The 20,516-nt window shown below is 43.2% G+C and overlaps 2 protein-coding genes across 5 annotated transcripts in view; one reads left to right on the top strand and one right to left on the bottom strand.

Moving 5' to 3' along the window:
* SLC39A11 (solute carrier family 39 member 11) overlaps window positions 1–20,516 on the bottom strand; it is a 402,448-nt gene that overhangs the window by 371,340 nt on the left and 10,592 nt on the right. The gene's annotated exons all lie outside the window — the stretch shown is intronic.
* SSTR2 (somatostatin receptor 2) overlaps window positions 18,930–20,516 on the top strand; it is a 35,752-nt gene continuing 34,165 nt past the window's right edge. For 2 of the 4 annotated variants that reach the window (XR_013229499.1, XM_077328306.1), the window contains exon 1: window positions 18,930–19,065. The gene's annotated coding sequence lies outside the window, so the exon portion shown is untranslated. The remainder of the gene's footprint in view (window positions 19,066–20,516) is intronic. The other 2 variants (XM_077328309.1, XM_077328308.1) reach the window with 1 other exon arrangement.

The raw sequence follows: 20,516 nt of genomic DNA, 5'->3' as shown, positions 1-20,516 counted from the left end.
AAAAATATTCAATTAACCTCTGCTGTGGCTAAATTTGCATAGGAAGTAACTAATATAAGGACGAACTGGGTGATATCAGATTGAAGATAGTGTTTCTAGCTGCATTGTATTTTAATTTTAAATTTTAATAACTTCCATGGTTTGGAATCTTTTCCTATATTAATCTTTGCATATCTCGTGCATTTGTACTGTAATGTGAATTCTTGTTTTGTACCTTATTAAGAAACTGATTCTGAACTGGATCTTGCATATTCCAACAATCTTGACATGAGATTCCACTCTAGATTGTTTCAAGTTCTTACCCGGATGAAGGTGCTTTCGTTGCCTGTTGTGCTGCTGATGGTTGATAGAAACAGCATGGATTCTGTTAGTGCTAATGCAGCAGTATACAGACTGATGCATCACTTTCTTCCTTTCTTCCTTTCTTCCTTTCTTCCTTCCTTCCTTCCACTCCCCTTTGTTATTGTTGTTATGTGCGAAGTCGTGTCCGACCCATCGCGACCCCATGGACAATGATCCTCCAGGCCTTCCTGTCCTCTACCATTCCCCGGAGTCCATTTAAGTTTGCACCTACTGCTTCAGTGACTCCATCCATCCACCTCATTCTCTGTCGTCCCCTTCTTCTTTTGCCCTCGATCGCTCCCAGCATTAGGCCTTTCTCCAGGGAGTCCTTCCTTCTCATGAGGTGGCCGAAATATTTGAGTTTCATCTTCAGGATCTGGCCTTCTAAAGAGCAGTCAGGGCTGATCTCCTCTAGGATTGACCGGTTTGTTCGCCTTGCAGCCCAAGGGACTCGCAAGTCTTCTCCAGCACCAGAGTTCAAAAGCCTCAATTCTTTGACGCTCGGCCTTCCTTATGGTCCAACTTTCGCAGCCATACATTGCAACTGGGAAGACCATAGCCTTGACTAAACGCACTTTTGTTGGCAGGGTGATGTCTCTGCTTTTTAGGATGCTGTCTAGATTTGCCATAGCTTTCCTCCCCAGGAGCAAGCGTCTTATAATTTCTTTGCTGCAGTCCCCATCTGCAGTGATCTTGGAGCCCAGGAAAATAAAATCTGTCACTATCTCCATTTCTTCCCCTTCTATTTGCCAGGAATTGAGAGGGCCGGATGCCATGATCTTTGTTTTCTTGATGTTGAGTTTCAAGCCAACTTTTGCACTCTCCTCCTTCACCCGCATCAACAGGCTCTTTAGTTCCTCTTCACTTTCTGCCATTAGAGTGGTATCATCTGCATATCTGAGGTTGTTGATATTTCTCCCTGCAATCTTGATCCCAATTTGTGACTCCTCTAATCCCGCATTTCTCATGATGTGCTCTGCATACAAGTTAAATAGGCAAGGCGACAGTATACAGCCTTGCCGAACTCCTTTCTCAATTTTGAACCAGTCAGTGATTCCATGTTCAGTTCTTACTGTTGCTTCTTGACCTGCATATAAATTTCTCAAGAGACAAATAAGATGCTCTGGTACTCCCATCTCTTTAAGAACTTGCCACAATTTGTTGTGCTCCACACAATCAAAGGCTTTAGCATAGTCAATGAAGCAGAAGTAGACGTTCTTCTGGTACTCCCTAGCTTTCTCCATGATCCAGCGTATGTTGGCAATTTGATCTCTAGTTCCTCTGCCTCTTCGAAATCCTGCCTGTACTTCTGGAAGTTCTCGGTCCACATATTGCTGGAGCCTAGCTTGTAGGATTTTGAGCATAACTTTGCTAGCATGAGAAATTAGTGCAATGGTGCGGTAGTTTGAACATTCTTTGGCATTGCCCTTCTTTGGGATTGGAATGTAAACTGACCTTTTCCAATCCTGTGGCCATTGTTGAGTTTTCCAAATTTGCTGGCATATTGAGTGTAGCACTTTTACTGCATCGTCCTTTAAGATTTTGAATAGTTCAACTGGAATGCTGTCACCACCACTAGCTTTATTGTTGCTCAGACTTCCTAAGGCCCATTTGACTTCACATTCCAGGATGTCTGGCTCCAGGTCAGTAACTACCCCATTGTGGTCATCAGGGATGTTAAGCTCGCTCTTGTATAGTTCTTCTGTATAATTTTGCCACCTTTGTTTAATCTCTTCTGCTTCTGTGAGGTCCCTACCATTTTGGTCCCTTATCATACCTACCTTTGCATGAAACGTTCTCTTCATATCTCCAATTTTCTTGAAAAGATCTCTGGTCCTCCCCATTCTATTGTTTTCTTCTATTTGTTTGCACTGTTCATTTAAGAAGGCATTCTTATCTCTTCTAGCTTTTCTCTGGAATTCTGCATTCAATTGGGTGTATCTTTCTCTTTCTCCCTTGCCTTTCACTTCCCTTCTCTCCTTAGCTATTTGTAAAGCTTCCTCAGACAGCCATTTTGATTTCTTGCATTTCTTTTTCTTTGGGATGGTTTTAGTTGCTACCTCTTGTACAATGTTGCGAACCTCCGTCCATAGTTCTTCAGGCACTCTGTCTATCAGATCTAATTCCTTAAATCTATTTGTCACCTCCACTGTGTATTCGTCGGGGATATGATTTAGTTCATACCTGAGTGGCCTAGTGCTTTTCCCTACTTTCTTCAATTTAAGCCTAAATTTTGCAACAAGAAGCTCATGATCTGAACCACAATCAGCTCCTGGTCTTGTTTTTATTGACTGGATAGAACTTTTCCATCTTTGGCTGCAGAGCACATAGTCAATGTGATTTCTGTGTTGACCGTCTGGTGATGTCCATGTATAGAGTCGTCTCTTGGGTTGCTGGAAAAGAGTGTTTGCTATGACCATTGTATTCTCTTGACAAAATTCTACCAGCCTGTGCCCTGCTTCATTTTGTACTCCAAGGCCAAACTTGCCTGTTATCCCAGTTATCTTTTGGCTTCCTACTTTAGCATTCCAATCCCCCATGATGATAAGCACATCATTTTTTGGCGTTGCTTCTAGAAGGTGTTGTAGGGCTTCATAGAACTGATCAACTTCATCCTCTTCAGCAGCAGTGGTTGGGGCGTAGACCTGGATCACTGTGATGTTGAATGGTTTGCCTTGGATTCGAACTGAGATCATTCTGTCATTTTGGAGATTGTATCCCAAGACTGCTTTTCTTACTCTCTTATTGATTATGAAGGCTACTCCATTTCTTCTGTGAGATTCTTGTCCACAGTAGTATACCTGATGGTCATCTGAATTAAATTCACCCATTCCTGTCCATTTTAGTTCACTGATTCCTAAAATGTCGATGTTCAGTCTTGTCATTTCTTGTTTAACCACGTCCAGCTTGCCTTGATTCATGGATCTGACATTCCAGGTTCCTATGGAATAAAAATCTTTACAGCATCGGACTGTCTTTTCGCCACCAGTTACTTCCACAACTGAGCGTCCTTTCGGCTTTGGCCCAGCCGCTTCATTCATTCTGGCGCTACTCGTACTAGCCGTCTGCTCATCCCCAGTAGCATATTGGACACCTTCCGACCTGAGGGGCTCATCTTCCGGCGTCATATCGTTATGCCTATTGGAACTGTCCATAGAGTTTTCATGGCAAAGATACTGGAGTGGTTTGCCATTTCCTTCTCCAGTGGATCACCTTTTGTCAGAGCTCTCAGCTATGACCTGTCCGTCTTGGGTGGCCCTGCACGGCATAGCTCATAGCTTCACTGAACTACGCAAGCCCCCTTGCCACAACAAGGCAGCGATCCTTGAAGGGGGTCCACTCCCCTTATGGGGACCCAAAGTGGCTTACGTCAGCTCACCTCTTCTCCATTTTTTAAAATCCTCACAACCACCATCAAGTAGCTTAGTCTGAGAATATGTGATGAACCCTAGACCGGTGGTCCCCAACCACTGGCACCGGGCTGCGAAGGCTCTGGCACTGGGCCGCGGCTCCACCTCCCCGCCCTCCCTGCAGTAAGAAACTTCCCAGGTCGCAAGCTTGCGGCCCGGCAAGCTTCTTACTGTGGGAGGGGGGGAGAGGGAATTAGGGCCACGCATGCACTATGCATGGCTGAAAACATGCATGCGTGGCACTTTCGTACATGCGCATTGCCATGCGTGACACTTTCGTGGCTGGGCAATCGCCCTCCCTACTGCCATCGGTCCCCAGCCTGAAAAAGGTTGGGAGCCACTACCCTAGACTAGCAATCCCCAACCTGTGGGCCGCAAACCACATGTGGTCCGTCGACTAACTGGAGGTGGGCTGTGAGGGACGCCTTCTCCCCCCCCCCCCGGCCCTTTACTTCATCCACGATCCAGCAGGCGCACATGGGACTATCTCATTGCAAAGAAATAAGCTCAGGGTTCCCATTGATTTGTCATTGTCATGAGTTAAAATTTCCATGAAAATAAAATGTTCCTTATGTTCATTGTTGTGGCGTGTCTGTATATTATTTTGAAGGGATGTTTTAACATTACCATAGTGACCAGAGTCAGAGAGTGTTAGGGCAGTGGGCCTCAGTAAAATTGTCAAGCGTTGAGTGGTCCCTGGTGATAAAAAGGTTGGGGGCCACTGCCCTAGACCACCTAGCAAGTTTCCACAGTAGAGTGGAGATTGAAACCTGGATCTTCCAGATACTATTCCAGGAGTCTGAAAACCAATTGAACCAGTGGTTATGCAGGCCTGCAAAATGGTGCTCGTCCACCAGGCCTAAGTTGAGGTCAGGACAAAAACACAATCATGGGCCTCCCTTTACTTGACTACAACCCTTTACTTGACTACATCACTTGACTACATCCCCCATTGAAAAGACCTCCCCAGCACAGGGTCAGAACAACTAGACACAGGAAAAGCAGCTGAATTATTACAATATGGAAGGATGATGTACTAATTTTTAATTGTAACATTTTAACAATGCTTTATCTATTGATATGCTGTAAGGCCTATAAATATAATAAAAATAACAATAATAATAATAAGTTGTGAACAGGAAAATAATCACAAACTAACAGCCCTGCATCTTGGTCTGGTCCTGGATTCACTGGCGGGCTCATCCAGAGACATAGACTAGGAATGAAAAGGCCAAGGCACTTGTCTCAAAGAGTACCAAAACAGGAAAGTAAAAGCAAATGCTCAGCAAAGATGGTGCTCCCACTTTCCCCTCCTCGCTCCATAATATGGGGTGTAAGGAAGAAGTCAACTAATTCAGTTATTTGTTTATTAAATTTCCATACTGCCCTTCCCAGAGGCTCAGGGTAGTATGAGATAATTAAGGAGTAGTCAGCTGGATGTGGCTATGGAATAGACTCAAAGGCTAGCAACATTCAAGTGAATGTCAAACTGGTGTCCAGATCTTGAAATATTTACATGTAAACTGGGGACCACACTAACTACGAGGGTGGCATTTAAACAAGTGGCCCAACAACATAGGAAGGTTCAGGGTCAATTTTTGACTGTGAGAAAGGCATGCAAGAGAACAGTACAGTGCCCTCCTGGCTACCTGTGGCTTTTCTCCATTCTCTGTCTTCAGCCAAGCTCCAATATGGAGAGCGTGTTCAGCAGAGAGAAAGGCACTCAGAGCAGTGGTTCTCAACCTTCCTAATGCTGTAACCCTTTAATACAAGGATACATTCAAATGTGTAGCCGTGTTGGCCTGAAACAGCACAATAAAATCAGAGTCTGACCAAGAGTGCTTGCACTCGAAAGCTCATGCCCTGAATAAATCTTTGTTGGTCTTAAAGGTATTACTGGACTCTGATTTTATTGTGACCCTTTAATACAGTTCCTTATGCTGTGGTGACCCCCCAACCATGAAATTATGCAAGTGTTCTTTCACAGAAGTTAAACCAAAACTGAACAACGGCATGAATATCCATTGTTCATGATTGTATATCAATTGATTTTTTTCTGGGGTTTCTCAGTTCAGTTCTGCCTCTTGTCCCACCATGCCAATCTCGCTCTTTTCCACTGCTCCAGACAGACGAATGCTCTATCTCGACCTACCCCGCAAAGCTGTTGTGTGGATGGCGCCCCCCCCCCATAGCCAAGCTGCTTGCCCTGTTGCGACCCCTGTGAAGGGGTTGTTCGACCCCCAGGTTGAGAACCACTGGCTTAGAGAGAGGTGCTTCAGGGAGACGGAGAGTTTTGCACACTGGTATCCCTTTTGGTGAAGGAGTCCCATCCCTTTTTGTGGGTATGTCTTTCAGTTCATTAATCTGCCCACCATCTCCCTCGCTTTGGCTGTGCATTCCTGATCCTTCATGGGAACTGCTTTGCAAGATGACTGTGTTAAGACTGTTGCTGTAAACTGTTCCAAAGTGGATGAGACACTGCATGGTGCAGTCTAAATTAAACTCTTTCCCTGATGAATGTGCTACAAAAAAATTAAACTTGCAATCTTATTTGCAATTTTATTGCACCTAAATCTACAAGGAAAAAAAAGTTATTGTCAGCTAAGTAAATTAGGTTCTTCCAGAGGCATAAACAATGAAAACTGTTGTTCTGTGCAAATACTGATATGTATGTGATAAAAATGACTAACCCGCCCCTCCCTTACTGGTATTCTCTCTTTTCTATATAAGGCTTGCATTCCATTTCCACTCTGTCCACTGGCTCATAAAATCTTTCAATCCTGTGTTAACAAAGGAAAGGAAGCCAGCCCCCACCCTCCCAAGTCCTCTGAGAACTTCTGCTGTTACAACTGAAGATCCCTCCATACGTTTCCTCTGGCTTGGCAGAACTCTGATAAAGCTGTTCTGACCATGCTGTAATATCAGGGCTCTCTCAGCCTCACCTACCTCACAGGGGGTCTGTTGTGGGGAGAGGAAAGGGAAGGCGACTGTAAGATGCTTTGAGACTCCTTCGGGTAGAGAAAAGAGACATATAAGAGCCAACTCTTCTTCTTCTCACAGGGTCACAATACCCAAGGGCCACAAGGAGCACCAGAAAGACTCAGCATCAGCTGTAAGAGAAAGATTTAACAAAAATTATTTAATTTTTTGATCTAGCATAAATAGCAATCTATAGATAGCTATTCTTTCCAGAGAGGTTAGGTGCCACTGCACACACAGCTGGCAAACATCTGCATCCACCTCACGGTCTAAGCATATCAAGCAGCAATACATTTCAGCAACAACCACTGGGGTGGAGCAGTAGTATCAGGACTCTCTCAGCCTCACCTACCTCATAGGGTAGGTGTTGTGAGGAGAGGAAAGGGTATGTAAGCCGCTTCGAGACTCCTTCTAGTACAGAAAAGTGGCATATAAGAACCAACTCTATTGCTTCTAACACCATCTATGTGCCAGATCACTGATCCTCTGCATTTTTAAAAAAGGGAAAATGCAGGCACTTTCGTGAGTTTTAGGAGTAGGACATTCCTCACATACCCCACTTTCTTTTCCATTAGGAAATCTGGGTGGCAACCACAGGCACAACTTTTGGCCAGCAGCTTCTAGTTACATTCCTAATATTAAATCTATTTATTTATCATTGATACTCTTCTCCTAAGTAGGATTCAAGGCAGTTCACACTTCGGCCTACCATTAACACATCTAAGAATCATTCTTTTATCATAACCGTCATCCCACCCTACCCCACCCCAGGCTGGGATTGTAACCACTGGACTGGAAGGAATGAGTGGGGCAGAGACACAACTCCAGGCTAAACCATTTCAAAGACAAATAGGCAAATACTTATACAATTCAGGGTTGCCAACTCCCAGAAGGAGCTGGCAGAACTCCTGGAATTACAACTGATCTCCTCATGACAAGGTCCCCTGAAGAACATGGCTGCTTTGGAGGGTAAGCCCCATGGTGTTATACCCTGCTGAGGTCCCTCCCCACCCCAAACCATGCCCTCCCTAGGCTCTGCCTCTAAATCTCCAAGAATTTTCCAACCCAAAGTTGGCCGCCCTACTTGCTTTTCAACTACAGAAGAAAAGAATCTCTGCTCAACTGTACTTTTTAATTTTTAATCAACAGACAACACACACCTGAGGCTATACGTAGTCTGGGTCCTGTGTACCTGAGAGAAAGTAAATCCAAAAGGCAAATCTTTGCTCATAGAAGTGTGGGCTTTTGGAGCATAGTCACTTTAAAACAGATCCCAAAATGAGGGCAAAAATAAATCCTGAGAGGGAATGGCAACCGGGAACAAGTTTTCTTGCAGTCTTTGAATTGATGCCCTGACCAGTCAGTGACAGACTGCTTCGCTATGTCAGTATTGGAGGCACAGAAAAGGGGAAGGACATTAATCTGGCCAAATGCTAACATCTACATTTGCTTTCAGGGTGCTTTTATCAGATGTAGCAAGTTATAGCCACTCCTGGATATTGCAGAGAAAAAGCAGTGTCACCGCAGACTCGATCATGGACGTTGCAGAGGAAAATTTTAAGCGCCCCAAATCAAAATGGAAATCGAATGAAGTGCAGAGGGGAGGGGCTTATTCAGGATTGGAGAGGGGAAAAAATAAGTGGAGCCTCGACTCCAGATTCAGAGTATTAATTAAATAAACCAGGCATTACAATACTGCAGAACAAACTTTGTTGTGCTTCAAAGACAGCAAGATTCAAGTCCTGTAGCACTTTAAAGACCAACAAGATTTCCAAGCTGTATCTTTGGATACTCTCAAAAGCTTACACCCTAAAATTCCTGATGGCCTTTAAGAGGCTTCCAGACTTAAGCCTTGTTCTTCTCTTTGAGACATGGCTGCCCACCTGAAGCTAAAGGCAGTAAGGAAGCAGCCTGTAATATGGCTTTCAACCACAGGAAGTTTTATGTGGTTCTTAAAATTCAATTATAGCAGAGATGGGTGAGTGGTAAACTAGAGCTCAATTCTGGACTCACTCATGTTTTGTGAAGTATCAACCAAGTCTCAGTGTGAAAAGTGTTCTTTCCTGTTGAAAGAGGGGAAGCAGGGTCTAAAACCATGTTGTTGTTGTAAGTTGCAAAGTTGTGTCCAACCCCATGGGCAGCGATCCTCCAGGCCTTCCTGTCCTCTACCATTCCCCGGAGTCCATTTAAGCTTGCACCGACTGCTTCAGAGACTCCAGCCAGCCACCTCATTCTCTGTTGTCCCATTTTCTTTTGGCCCTCAATCGCTCCCAGCATTAGGCTCTTCTCCAGGGAGTCCTTCCTTCTCATGAGGTGGCCAAAACCACCTACGTCATCACTGATTGTCAGGAGTTGGCTTAGCCCATCTGTCCTGGTCAGCTCTGTCCGAGCGTTCTTTCTGCATTCCACAGGTCATAGGAAGTTGTACTTGTGCAATGGACAGGGTTGTTTGCACAACAGCACATTTTTTACTACATTTCTCATTAAATTTCTCATAAATCTAAATAAAAATAAATAAAATGCTATGCTCAACTCCTTGTGAAATTGCTAAAAGAAGTTGGCTGATAAATAAACCAAGAGAGTGGCAGATAAAAGCCATAACAGGGAGTTGTGATAATTCTTTTGGCTAAGCAGAGATATTCCTTTTAAACAGAATTCTCTTATACCTTTAAACAAGGCTCTCTTATACTTTGGAAGCAATCCCAAAGATAGGTCAGCCCTGGAAGTCTGCAGTGGGCACAAACCTTTGGCCGGCAGTAGGAGATTAAAACAAACATTGAAGAGTTGATAAGGAAAACTTTGACAGGGAACAAGAATTGTAATCGGCATTAGATCTGGAAGTCTTTGAACAGGCCTCTGCATCTAGTTTCAGCAGCTATTTGATCTGCACCAGTAAGGAGGTGAAAATGTTTAGCTGCACTTCAGGAAAAGCTTGATCTCCTAAAGCCTGAATGTAAGGCTGAAGTTAAGGAGATGGGAGCAGGCTTGGCTTTTCTTTTCCCCTGTGAGTTGATACATCTACATACCAAAGAGGTATATGAGAGTGAATGAACCTTAAGGCTACAAGATGGATGTATAATGATGAACTCTGACAAATTTGGGCACCAAGTAGTGGAACAGGCACCATCAGAAGCACCTCTGAAGCTGAACAAGAAACAATTGACTTACAAAGCCACTCTGGAGGATTCAGGGCAAAACATGGTCTCTAGTCTTCTGCAATCAAACACGAAAGCACTTGAGTCCTTGAGAGGAGATGCAGTAAGAGTCACTAGCCTGAAAACTGTGTGTATATTGCTGAAGCGCAGTGCTGTCAAATGGGTGTCAAGCCACTTAACTCAATATCATAGAAAGGAGTGATTCTACATCAAACCCCAGTTGTAGTACAATACACTGCTAGTGTCTGAGGTAATAAGGACTAAGGACTGAAGTGGCTGGCACCCCTAAGGGCATTCACTGGCAGAAAAGAGTCTTCACATACAACCAAATCAGGCTGCAGGAGCACAATCGCTTTGTTGAATACTCTCTTATACTTAAAAAAAAAAAGCTCCTGCAAGTAAAGGAGCTAACTATCGAGGGAATACACTGAGATAGAGTCATTCTCCTTTAGCTAGTTTTGACCTGTTTTGCAGGGACATTTTTTAAAGTGAGGATGCATTTTCACCAAGCATTATTGCCCACCTAAAACCTCAAGTGGCAAAGTCTACTCTGTCAAGATCCTGCTATTAGCTGTTTTCCTGCCTCATGCTGTTGTGTTGTTTAACTGACCTGTCATGTTTTTATATTTTCATCTTTTGCATTGACCTGTTTTTATGGCCTATTCTTTTGGTTCTCTCAATGCTCTATTCCAAAAAGAAAATGGCTTCTAATCATGACGCCTAAAGCCGGGATTTACGACATCCTTGACAGGACCCCTTTAATGAGTGGCAGGCAATGGCACATAAAATTAGCAGAGTGCTCAGTCTGTGGAGTTTGCCAACTTTTTAGCTCTCTTTTCCTATCGGACCTTTGTGTCATATTGATGTGATGACCTCAGCAGGTGATAATGATTATGCCTATAGAGTCAAAAGTTTTATCAAAACAGCAGCTTATTAAAATCCACAAACACAGGCCAATTTCTTTCACGATCATTTGGTGACCTGACTGAACAATCTTTCTTTTAAGAATAGCTCTTGCCAAAGGCACTTTGCATTCCATAGCAGTGCTAGAACACCTTGTTTATTTTATATCTCTCAGCCAGTTTTCACTGGGCTGACATTTTATTACCCAATAGTATGCTAAATTCTGAGCTCATTTGCCCTGTGACTAAAATTCTGTAGCCTGTCTAGACTGTTTGCATTAATTTAAGCTGTGGTAGTGTTTTTTGCAGATCCCTAATAGGAAATACCTTCTAAGTAGCAATTAAACGATAAAGGAATTTTTGGCTTTATAGTTTCTGAGGGGGAATTAATTCTATTTGTGTCCAAGGGGGTCTGGTGTTGATTCAGAGTCATGGTTCATTAAGAAATGAGTAAATGCAAAGTAATACTTCTCTCCCCCCCCCCCCTTTTCTGGGTAATCGCATAGTAGTATTTCTTCCTTGCACCTGGAAAATACAGTTTTGCAGGTGGGGAAACAAAAGTCAAACATGGACGTGCCATTAAGGGCGCTGTGTGTTACATAGCTTTGCAGATGACTGGAACAAAGGCACAACTGTGGCTTATTTGCTGCATTGTGGGATTCAAGGGAATCCTGTTGTTTGGCGGAGATCACATTTTCTTAATACTCAAACCAGAATACATATCTGCAGAAGAAATGGAACCTTTCCCCTTGTGCGTTGGAAGCCTAACTCTCATAAACTGGGCAGATGGAAGTTTTTTCAGGGCCTGGTAATGTGTAGTGATCAGTTGGAGGGTCCAACATGGGTCTGCTGAATTGCTGGGTCACTTTCATTTCCAGTCACAAAAGTAGGTCCAATCAAAAGGTGCTCATGACATCCAATGTAATTACATCTCCCAACACACACCATACTGTGATCCTAATACTCTGCTTAGCATTTAATTTTTAGCCCAAACCATATTTTAAATTAATCAAGGGCAGGATGTTCAGAATCATTTGTTCTATCCTTTGCCATGTACCACATGAACAAGGCAGAGAGTTTAATTCCCGCACCCTTTAACTTTTTTTTTATAAGTACAAATATCAGCTCAGTGATAATTGAGACTTCTATTATATGTGGACTGGATTTCTTCCGGTGTCTTTGAGACTCATAGTTGAAAGGTAAAATACAAGAGAGATGTACTGTCAGCAACACAAAAATGGGCTTTCCTCTCTGGAAAGAACAGGTGAAAGACACGTGCAAATCAACAGGACTGTAAACTTTATGAGGTGTGGTATTACATTCTCTAGGGGTGCAGCAGCACATGGTCCTGTGACAATAACATGCTAAAATGACTCGTTCTAAATCTAAAGCTTGCAGGACTATGCACACTTACAGGGAGCCCTAAGCATAGCAATCCTCTCAGTGTCCTCCTGGGGTGAAACAGATGATACTGCTAGGTCAGTGATATTCTCATTATGCTTCTACCTTGTCCTTCCTATATCCTAACAAGGGATGTTATTCATTTGCCAGGGCAACACCCCAGATTCTTCTGAAAATTGCACTGAATAGTGCAACTTCATTAGCAACGGAGCAACTTATTCTGTGGGTGAAACAATAAAATCTAGGTGATATAAATGAATGTGTTTTAAAAGGAGGCAACAAACATGAGTTACTCTGTAAAAGACCTTAACTTTTAGTAGTGGGTCAGATTTGACTTGTATTTCATAGAATCATGGAGTTGGAAGGAACTTCCAAGGTCATCTAGTCTAACCCCCTGCACAATGCAGGAAACTCACAACTACCAGCCCTCCCACAGAGACCCAGTTTCATGCCCAGATGATGCCCCCCCACCCACCCAAGAAAGCCAGAATCCCTGGACTAGTGAATTGCTGGGTCACTATCAAGAAAACAAGAATCCCTGGAAGAAGCTCACCTCCTGATCCCAAAGTGGTGATTGCCATTTCCCTGAGCAGGCAAGAAAGGGTGTTGCTGATTGTCCATTTTAATGGGTTTTAATGGGGTTTTAATTGGATTTCTGTAACCCACCACAAGCCTCTCGGGAGTGGTGGGTAATAAATTAAATAACAATAACAATCCTTATCCATGGTTGCTCTATATATTTGTGAAACAGCCTAGGGAGTGGAACGTGTCCGGCTGTCCAAGTTGGAATAGGGACAACTTGGAATAGGGCCCTGCCCCTGCAGCTCCCACCCTCCGTCCCTGGACTCTAGCCTCTTTGCTCTCAGACACCTCAGTGCCTGGAGCCAGCAGCAGGTAAGGGGAGAAGGCCCTGGTCAAAGGGTCGTGGTGGAGGGCCTGCTAACGAGGGCCTCCCAGCCTGCCTGCTAAGGAGCTCTGTCCTGGGTCTGCTAATGAGCTGGCCAGCCCCTGCCAGCCCCAGCGGCCCAAAGCCACCTTGAGCTGCCTGGCCGGGGGCCAGGGGATGGAACCCATTCAAGGCCTGTTCTTAGGCTTTGAAGCTAGTAATATAATAATACCCAAGCACTGACATAACTCTTCCTGCCCACCCATTCACAATGTGCCTAAGTTTACAGAATCATAATTACTATAAGATGGCTATCTAGCCTCTGCTTTAAAACTTCCAAAGAAGGAGAACCCAACACCTCCTGAGGAGGCCTGTTCCACTGAGGAACTGCTCTAACAGTCAGAAACAACTTCTGGATGTTTAGCTGAAAATTCTTTTGAATTAATTTCAGCCATTGGTTCTGATCCAACTCTCTGGGGCAAAAGAAGACAACTCTGCTCCATCTTCTATGACAGTCTTTCAAGTACTTGAAGATGGCTATCAAACCATCTCTTAGTCATCTTCTCTCCAGGCTAAAAAGACCAAGATCTCTCACCTTCTCCTCATATGACTTGGTCTCCAAAATGCTCTCCATCTTTGTTGCCCTCCTCTGGATATGCTCCAGTTTGTCTACATCCTTCTTCAATTGTGGTGCCCAAAACTGAACACAGTATTCTAAGTGAGGTCTGAGCAGAGTAAAGCGGAACCGTCACCTTGCGTGATCAGGATGCTATGCTTCTTTTGATACAGCCTGAAATCCCACTGGCCTTTTTAGCCACTGAGTCACACTGATGACTCATGTTCAGTGTATGCCTACTAAGACCACTAGATTCTTTTCATGCATACTACTGCCAAGGCAAGTCTGCCCCATTCTATAACGATGCATGTAATTTTTCCTGTCTAAATGCAGAACTTTATATTTATCACTATTGCATTCAATTTAGCCCAGTTTTCCAGCCTGCCAAGATCATCCTGTATCTTGATTCTGTTGTGATTGCTACTCCTCCCAGTTTAGTGTCATCTGCAGATTTAATAAGCACCCCTCTATTCCTTCATCCAAATCATGTAATAATATTTTGAGCAATACAGGACCCAGGACAGATCCCTGAGACAGTCCACTTGTCACTCCTCTCTAAAAAGATGATGAACCATTAACAAGTATTCTCTGGGTGTGATCTGTCAATCAGTTATTGATCCACCTAACATTAATAGGATCCATATCCCATTTTACCAACTTGTCAATAAAAATATCATGTGGAACCTTATTTGAGTCACTTCTTGCTCTATTATTTTAAGAGTTCGATAAATGATAATCAATGTTTCATTCTGAATTATCTATTCAAAAGGGAAACTACCAGGGGGGAGGCATATGATAATTTATAAAAATGTATGTAATACAGAGAAAGTGGACAGAGAGAACTTTTTCTCCCTGTCCTATAATACTAGTACTTGGAGGCACACAATGAACTGATTGTTAATAGATTTAGTACCAAAAAAAAATCTCAATCCAATGCATAAATAAGTCATAGAATTTATTGTCTCAGAATCTGTTAATACCCATTATCTTAGCTGACTTAAAATGGCTAATTTCAGAGGCAATATCATTGAACGTCAATAGTAAGGGGAGCACTGTGGGAGGGCACTGACTTGTTACCTTGGCTACTATGGGACATGGGATACTGGGCTATATGTATATTTGGTCTGATCCAGTGTGGTTCTTTTAAACATGTTTATGTTTTGAAGTATTAGGCAGAAATAAAGGGCACAGAGTTCTGTGGGATTAGATCTCACAGAACAAAGTTCATAGCATCATAGCCTGAAGGATGTTGTTAGAGCTCTGAAGTGACATTTTCAATATCTGCAAGCCTAATTAAACAGAGGCTCCATGCTGATGGAGGGGATTCTTTAATTTGTTTTAGGAGGAGTTGGCAAGCTACCTTATAACTGGAATACTAGATGAGAAACATTTATCAGTATGTGTAATAGAACATCATTAATGTCATTTATTATTCACTCATTGCAATACATGCACTAATAAGGAAACACAGCATTGAAAATTTGGGGCAGCCTTTGGAAGAGAGCTAATGACTGATAACTAGACATCTTCTTTCATTAAGTGACTCTGATACTTTACAGCTCTTACTTTGAAGCTCGTATTGGCTGCTGTACATATTTTATATGTGTTAAGAACTGGTGTGTGTTAAAACCAGACCTTTGAAGAAGGCCCTATAGGAGGTGAAATGCATCGGTCTGTTGGTTCGCATAGTATATGTTTTTAATTCCTAACATTGTTTTTAAAACTTGTGCACAATGAAAGGAATATAATTTTAACAATAATACAGATATTCAACCATTGAAGGTCCTAACTGTTACCAGCTGGGTTTTTATGGTTCCAGTTCTAGTCCACTCCCCTTTTCGTTTTTATCATAGCATCATAGCCTGAAGGATAGCTCTGAAGTGCCATTTTCAATATCTGCAAGTCTAAAGTAAACAGTGATGGAGGGGATTCTTTTGTTTAGTAGGAGTTGGCAAGCTACCTTATAGCTGGAATACTAGATGAGAAGCGTTTATCAGTATGTGTAATAGAACATAATTAATATCATTTATTAATATTAATGCATTCAAGAATTCAGTTTTCATTCATTTTTCTTGGATAACTAACAGTGGTTGCAGTATGGAAATTAAACAATGAATTGTTCTGGGTTGCTCAGCAATTAATTATTTATTATATCTATATATACTGCCCTCCTCTTGTGGCTCAGGGCAGTTTAAGGGGAACTTAAGCCAGAAAATACAATATAGGTTGGAGAACTGTGTCAATTAATAATAACAGTGATAACAGCAATAACAATAACAAATAACATGACTAATAATTAATAACTTAACCGTTAACATATCGACTGAATCCCCGCAGATTAGTCAGTGCCAGTTTGCCTCATGGCATACTTGGTGGGCATATCAGAGGGGGGGAGCACTGGTTATGGGGCCCATTGATGTTGAGTCAATTGGCCATTGTTGTTGAGTCAATTGAGTCAATACCTGGCAGAAAAACTCTGTGCTAGCTCTGTCAGGGCCTGGATCTCCTCTGGGCACTCATTCTACCAGGTGAGGGCCAGGACAGAAAATGATCTGGCCCTGGTTGAGGCCAAACATACTTCCTTGGGACCAGGGATAACTAGCCAGTTGGAGTTGGCTGAACATAGTGCTCTCTGGGGAGAAGGCAATGAGGCAGTCCTTCAGATACACTGGGCCCCGACTGCATATAGCCTTTAAAATGATTACCAAAACCTTAAGCTTGATCCAGGATTCAACTGGTAACCAGTGCAGTTGTTGTAGTATGGGATGGATGTGAGCCTCCCACAGTGTTCCCGTGAGAACACCGCAAGCCACCATACACTTGTGATCTGTACCTCCACAGAGAAGAAGGCATCTAGGATCATGCCCAGGTTCCTGGTGAAGTGAACCACTGACAGCTGCTCCCCATCTGGGCCTGGGAATTGTGCTTGCTCACTTGATTGATTATCTCCCAGAGGGGGACCCCTATCCTCTTGTCAGCCATTTTAAGTGGGCACGAGGGGCAGGGTTCTAGTGGACATGTGATCAGCCCTACTGAAGCTAGTATCTTGTCTACTTCAGTCAGCATGAGCCATCTGAAGTTGTTCAATGTCACCACCAAAGGTAGCCAAGGAACCTCTAGTTCAAGGTTGGTGAGAGGTCACAACAGTGTGTTGAGATTTTATCCGCTAAATAGCTCAAAACTGCCTCACAGCTGATTTCTGATTGACTGTTGTTTTGAAGAAGAAGAGTTGGTTCTTATAGGCTGCTTTTCTCTACCTGAAGAAGTCTCAAAGTGGCTTCCTTTCCTCTCCCCACAAGAGACACCCTTTGAGGTAGGTGAGGCTGAGAGAGCCCAGATATTACTGCTCGGTCAGAACATCTTTATCAGTGCTGTGGCAATCCCTAGGTCATCCAACTGGCTGCATATGTTGGAGCATGGAACCAAACCCAGATTCCCAGATTAGAAGTCTGCACTCCTAACCACTATACCAAGCTAGTGCCTTTCCTCCAGGGCTTTGAGTGACCGGACTGCCTTAATGCATTATAAGCTTGAACCAAGCATAGAAAAGCAAGGACAGAATGGCTCGAGCAGAGTTGCCTGAAACTCAACCCCTCCAAGACGGAGGTCCTTTGGCTGGGTCGTAGGGGGCAAAGGAGGAAGCGTGCTTACCCTCCCTGGTGGGGACACAACTTAAGATCATGCCCCAAGCCAGAAATTTAGGGATGACTCTGGATGCCTCATTAATGCTTGAGGCACAGGTCAAAAAAGTAGCTAGCCAGGCATTTTTCCACCTTTGCCAGGCTTGGCTACTAGTGCCCTTCCTGCCCCCTAATCAACTGGCCACTGTGATCCACATGACGGTCACCTCCAGAATAAATTTCTGTAACTTGCTCATGGGCTTGATCTGGAAATTGCTACTGGTACAAAATGCAGCTGCTAGGGTCCTCACAGGTACATCATGGAGGGCCCATATCCAGCCTGTGCTGAGGCAGCTGCATTGGTTGCCAGTAGCTGTCCAAATATGGTTCACGGCTCTGGTTTTGACTTTCAAGGCCATACACGGTCTGGGCCCACCATATCTGAAGGACTGCCTGTTGCCCGATGCCTCCCGCAGGGCTCTTCATCCTGTGGGCACTAGCTCGCCAGGCCGCGACCAGGACCTTTTTGGTCCTAGCCCTGCTCTGGTGGAATGAGATCCTGGAGAGCTGCAGGGCCCTGCAGGATCTTTCAGCGTTCTGCAGGACCTGCAAAACAGAGCTCTTCCACAAGGTATATGGTTGAAGATCTGGGCCCGCCGTACATGAGGGGCGGTAGCAGTGTACATTAGTGCCCTCTGTTCACCCTCTCCCTGCTAGTGTGTTAGGGGATTGTTAGGTTGGGTATGTATTTTCTGCCGCAGCATCTTTTCTGGTTTTTCTTTTTTCAGGGTTTTGTATTGTATTTAAGGGATTTTTATGCCAGTGTTTAAGGAGTTTTATGGGGGTTTTAGTCAAACATTGTAACCCACCTCGAGCCCTCGGAGAGAGGCGCGCAATAAATTTAAATATAAGAATAAGAATGTGAAAGTTGGAGACATTGGACAGGAGAAAACTTGATTAGTTTGAACTCTGGTGCTGGAGAAGGCTTCTGCGGATTCCATGGAAACAAAAGTCACAAACAAGGAAATACTAGAGTGCATAAAACCTGATATTTCACTGAAAGGCAAAATCATAAAACTCCAGCTCACAACTCAATGGCGAGACCAATTATCAGGACTGGTCAGGGCAAACAGAAACCAGGCCAACAAAGAACATGGTGAGATACGATCAAAATGAACACTGGCCATAGCATTATACAACGAAAGCAGTGCAAGATCAAAAAACATGGCGACAGCTGACCCATAGGAGAGCTTTAGGTGGCAGCTGAAGATCTTCTGGATTACAACTGATCTCCAGGGAACAGCGATCAATTCATCAGAAGAAAATAGCCACTTTAGAAGGTGGACTCCATGGCATTTTCCCACTGAAGTCCCTCCCTCCCCTAAACTTGCCTTCTTCAAGCTCTTCCTCACAAAAACTCCCAGTATTCCCCAACCTGGGGCTGGCAACCCTATGTGTCCACCGTCAATGAACAGAATGGTATGGGGGATAACACAACACAAAGGATTCCTCCATTGAACAATCGACATCCTCAAAGCTGCAGCAGTTCAGGATAAACAACTTTAGAGTAATATCAGCATTTTTGCTGTAAATCATTAACAAGAATTAAGTAAAAGAATGGACTGCTCTGGATACTGGTCACTTCTGAATATCAGCAGACCGTTGGAGTCTGAAGAATGACCTGCTACTTCTGAAAACCTCTATAAGAGAATGAGTACTGGTCTGAGAAGGCATTCCTAAGGAAATGAATACAGGTAAGCATTAATACAAGTTAACTGTATCAGTTCCAGGGGTTTTCCAAAGACAACAGGGCCCTGTGGAGACAAAAACCAATGCTGAACATGCTAAAAGGAAAAATGTCATTTCAAATGAACTGTTCTATAGATAAAGCTATGGGGAATTCACATTTTCCTTCCACTAGCCAAATCCAAAAAAATCCCATTCTTCATATAATTGCATGGGCAGAGTTAGTCTTGTTGCTGAGAGAGATGTGCTACGATGGGATATGACTTCCCTCCCTCCCCTTAGGATGAGTGAATGTAGCCTCTGAAGTGTATCATCAGGAATGTAAAATGGAGTGATTAGGTGGAAGAGGGACAAGGACTTACTGGCAGCAGGAATGCACTGGCAAAATCCCATGATTCAAGGGCCACCTGTGCAGGAAAGCCCTGTGAAAATTGTGCTTGCATGGCAGAAAAAGAGGAGGCTTATTGAACACTCCAGCTAGAGTCTTAATTACCAATAAACAGCACTTGCCGCACAACAGGTATGCTTGTTGGGTCACTGGACTTGATCTTAATGAAATAATTAAGATGCTATTGAATATATGTGAACACACAGAGAGGTCCTAATGGTCTAACCACAGAGTAAGCTTTTAAAGAGCTTGAAAAGCAGCAATAATTTGTAATGACAATGATAGCCCAGTCAGGTACTAAATGCTGTTGCATGTCAATAATCAAATGCTGACAAATATTAATTTCAAATGTAACTGTGTATACAGATATTTACAGAACATTCAGCAAATATTCATTCAGACAGGTTCTGGAGAACTGTCAATATAAAAATCCACTAAGAATTCAGAGCAAATTCATTTCAGCTCTTCTGTCATCACAAATTTTACCTTGTATATAGTGCTTGGTGATTTGCCATTGATCCTCAGTATATATATATTTGACCCCCAAAACAGCCTGGAAGAAGTTTAGTTAAAGAAAAATTGTCTCCCTACATGCTTTTTCTCTTTCTTGCTATGATTCTACTATCCTTATAAGGGGCGGAAAGCCATTACGCAGTTCAGAGGCAGAAGGAAATGGATCTAGCTGTTGATGCCAAGATACTAGCACAACAATGTTGTTGATTTTCTTTGGTATTTTGGTTACATTTCTGTTCCTCACACTGAAATGTGCAATAAACTTGCACTGATAGTAGCAGTTGTAAAGCTGAACTAAATATATTGGGGGAGGGAGTGAGAGTAGGGGAGATAAAGGACAAAGAAGAATAGGTAAGATTTGGATAGCTGCCAATAAACATGCAAAGCTCCTGCCTTTCTATCAACAAAGGTAAGATAGGCTAAAATTGTTATTATTAATGTGGCAAGGCATTTTACAAAATCAAAGCAAAAGAAAAATTCTTGTCCTTGAGTAATCTGATGGCGGAAAGTGCCATCAAGTCACAACTGACTTATAAGTCAATTTTTCAGGACAAGAGG

The sequence above is a fragment of the Paroedura picta genome, chromosome 3 (genome assembly GCF_049243985.1).
Source record: "Paroedura picta isolate Pp20150507F chromosome 3, Ppicta_v3.0, whole genome shotgun sequence".
Lineage (NCBI taxonomy): Eukaryota > Metazoa > Chordata > Lepidosauria > Squamata > Gekkonidae > Paroedura > Paroedura picta.
The sequence above is the reverse complement of the archived record's forward strand: the minus strand, read 5'-3'. Positions and strand labels throughout refer to the sequence as shown.